Source organism: Sapajus apella, unplaced genomic scaffold, assembly GCF_009761245.1.
Source record: "Sapajus apella isolate SASKATOON/1434 unplaced genomic scaffold, GSC_monkey_1.0 scaffold2, whole genome shotgun sequence".
NCBI classification, from domain to species: domain Eukaryota; kingdom Metazoa; phylum Chordata; class Mammalia; order Primates; family Cebidae; genus Sapajus; species Sapajus apella.
The window spans coordinates 63,627,317-63,631,386 of NW_022436942.1; positions in this window are offsets into that span (position 1 = coordinate 63,627,317).

Below are 4,070 nucleotides of genomic sequence, written 5' to 3' on the forward strand. Positions count from 1 at the left end.
GGGGTAGAGTCCTTTTCTTCCTTATACGGTTCAGCACCTCCACCGCTGGGTTGCGTTGCAAGTTGGGATGTGCACCTGGCTGAGAGGCCAGGGGAAAGTATGGACAGATCACAGGGGCACACGCATTCTCTTACCCAGGAGAGGCCTCTGCATCACCTTCCAGGAGGCAAACAGGTATGGAGCTTAACAAGATGGGTTATTTTGCAGACCCAGACATTCAGAGAAATCAGAGGATTCATGCTTTTTCAGGGGCATTAACCCAGCTGTCATCCCATACCCAAGGTCAAATCATTGCTTTCCCAGCCAGGGTCCTGACCCTATTATTGCAAATCTACCTAAGGCTGAGAATTTAACCTCCTTTGCTGCAGGAGATGAGTCTTTTCTTTTTTTTAAGCATGCTAAGGAAGCACTTGAGCTTTTGTGTTCAGTTTTCAGTTGACTATTTGTCACCCTCAGTCTTTTGTCATCTTTTTCCAAAGCATACATTTTTCTTCAGCGACAGCCACTTAATTCCACTGCCCTCATAATGACTACTTCCCACATATTTTTAACACCAAATACATTGCCCCTCTAGTGCCTTTCCTTCCACCTGTATCCCAATTCATTTTAACACTGTTGGAAGTTTTGCCAGTTTCGTTGCCATCCTGTGCCAGGAGCTATATCAACTCGATGTACCAATGGTCATGGGGTTCTCATTGCAGTTCTCAACCACTGTCGGTGGTTGACTGGGAGCCTCAGATCTCATCTTAGCAACTTCTTTCTCAGACTACTCCTGGCATCACCTGTTTGGTTGATTTCCCCAGGAAGCAGGTGCTGGACAGAGATTCGAGTGTGTCGGTTCACCAGGAGGTGTGCTCAGCATGGACACCAGTGGTGACAGGGAAGGAAGCGAGATCAAGAAGAGACAGGTGGTGAATTGCAATTCAGTTTCATCTAAGACCTCAGCTGACTCCTTTGGGAAGCTCTGAACCTTCAGACTTGTCCCAGGTTTGGGAAATGGTCCAGGCCTTTATATTCCCGTATTGACTGGTGCAGTGGGCTGAAGGTTTGTGTCTCTCCAAAGCTTCATGTTGAAATCCTAACCCCCAAATGTGATGGAGATGGGGCCTTTGGGAAGTGATTAGGTCCTGATGATGAAACCCTCATGAGTGGGATAAATGCCTTTATAAAAGGGACCCCAGAAAACTCTCTTGCTCTCTCTCTGTCATGTAAGGATAAAATGAGATGACCATCTGCAACCCAGAGAAAACCTCCACCAGAACCCAACCATGCTGACACCCTGAGCCTCGAATTCCAGCTTCCAGAACAGTGAGAAATGGGTTTCTGTTGCTCCTAAGCCACCCGGTCCATGGCACTTTGTTGTAGTGGCCCAAATGGACTAAGACAGACAGTTACCATTGCAGGCTGCCTCTGGGAAGGTGGGGTGTCCTTGAGTGAGGCAGCTTTCTTCAAGGAAAAAAGAACAATTTCTGGAGAGAGATGACAGCTGGGGGCTCTCAGCTGGCCTGGGGTTTGGGGACCCCTGGTCTGTGGTGTCCTATGCCAGGGGTCCCCAAACCCCAGGCCACAGACTGGTACTGATCCGTGGCTTGCTAGGAACTGGGTCACATGGTAGGAGGTGAGTGGCAGGTGAGTGAGGATTACTGCCTGAGCTCCGCCTCCTGTCACCTTCTGGGTGAGTGGCAGCATTAGATTCTCATAGGAGCATGGGCCCTATTGTGAACTGCGTATGCGAGGGATCTAGGTAGCATGCTCATTATGAGACTCTAACGAATGCCCGATGACCCGAGATTGAACAGTTTCAACCCGAAGCCATCTTCTCTACCCACTCCACCCCTGTGTGTGGAAAAGTCTTCCATGAAACTGGTCCCTGGTGCCAAAAAGTTTGAGGATGATGTCCTAGACCACCCAGTCCTGGCCAGAGGGGCCCAGACAAACCACACAGCAGACCCAGAGGTTCATGGGAAACAATAAGTGTTTGCTGTCTTCAGCCACTAAGTTTTGGGAGTCATTTGTTACATAGCAAAAGCTTGTTGATGAGTAGGCCAGCATGTTTGTTCAGAGTGTTCTGGTATTTGGAAAACTTATTTTCTCCCCCCTCTCTAGGTTTCTAGATTTCCAATAAAACTCTAGCCAAATCCATGTTTGTTTTTTCAGAGCCTTTTACCAAGCACTCTTTCAATTACCTTCTTCAGCTCAGAAAAGGGAATATAAGAGGCCTTTACTGTTCGTATTTGCTAAAGAAAATACACGCTTTCAGAGCTGCCATTGTTACTGAACAGAAAACACAATTACCACTGGAAAAAACAAAGAACTGTTATTTGATCGTAAATGTTCTAAAGAGGGCAGTTTGCTGATTATTAGCTGAACTGAGTTTTTGGAGGAGCATTTGAGGACCTGATGCAGTGAATTAAGTGGAAATGTGCTAAAAAGAAAAAGAAAAAGAAACCCAAAAGGAAACGCAAACCGAGCACCTTCTAGCTGCCTACTGGAAAAATATTTTCATAGCACATATTTCTTGGCACCAAGTAGGAACTTGGTAAGTGTTTGTTGACTGAATAAATGAATACATGAATGGTAGGAATCTGTGCTACTGTGCTTGAAAAATGCGCTTACTCTGCTGCCCTGGCTTTGGGATCGTGGAGGAATCAAGTTGACATTAAAATAGAGCAATTGGGCTCAGTAATCTTAAGATTTCCCTTCCCAAACTCCCTAGAGCTTTGGTGAAATTCTAGGGTCTCCACTTCCGTAGGATACATCTCTCCCTTTTTATGCCTTTGTTTTCCCTTCTGAAAATGAGAATATCTGACCATTTTGGAAGCCTAGATTTTGGGATTTGCCACGGGGTAATGGAATGTGCCCGGAGACAGTGATCTGTGTTTAATTCCTCACTAGACCTCTCACCAGATGTTTGTGTGATGTTGGGCAAGTCACTCAAGCTCTCTGAGCTTCAGCTTCCAAGTCTACATAATGGGGACAATGATACTATTGCAGGGTTGTTGGGAGATTTCGAAATAATGTATACAAAGTGCCTGGAATGTGGGTGCTAAATAGCTGGAAGTTATGATTAATTTGTAGATTTCTATAGAGTGAGGAGAATCACATTTGCACTATTCTGATGGCTCTTGTGATGCATCTAGTATTTCTGATTTTATTCACAATTGTCAAATATTGGGGAAAACTCCTCTGTGCCCATTCAGCCTCATGTCTTTATTTAGAATTCTGAACTCTTTCTTTCCAACCATTTCCACCTCCGAATGCCCATAGGGCCAAGTCACATTTCTTGAGCTGCTAAATTGAATGGCAGCTGCCTCTTACTCCATATGTTTCTCATTCTAACATGTTGTCTCAAATATTTTTAGCTACTAAGCACACACTCTGGTCTGCTATGTTTTGCCTTCTAATTTTTTTTTTTTTTGCACATTTTAGATGCCTGCTTTTGGGTTTTGCATTATTCTGTGGTTTCCTGCCCACTTGCTCCGCCCTTTAATTGCTCCACCAGCACTGAGTCCCCGCCGCCTGCCAAGGCTGGCTCCCCCTTTCCCTCATATCCCTGGCTCTCCCCAAGGGCCGTCCTTAATCCAACAAGCTCTCCAGTGCTTTGCAAAATTGAAACCCCTCTGTTTATCCTGCCCCCTCCCCTCAATGTCCATGGCAGTTATCTCACTTGGGCTCCCATTTCCTGCTCTTATTCTTGGCTTCCTGCCAGTCATCACACATTCACATGAAATCCTGCCTCTCCTCACCGAAGGGAAAGGCTGTTTCCATTCATGGAAAGCTCATTTGCCACAAAGATGCTACACCCTTGCTATAGGCGGGGTGTTCTCGGGTTTCCTGACATGCCCAGGGCAAGGTTGGAGGGCCCTGGTCCCAATAGTTATTTACAGTGAAGGCAAGTCAGGTTAGAGAACAGTGTGGTCTTTGTGGTGTGGGGGAGAGAGCACAGGCTGTGAATTCTGACTGACCTGGATTTTGATCCATGTACCATTTCTTAACCTCAAGTCATTTATCTGTGAAATGAGAATCATCTTAGTACCTACCTCACAGCAGTATTGTGAGGCTCATGAATG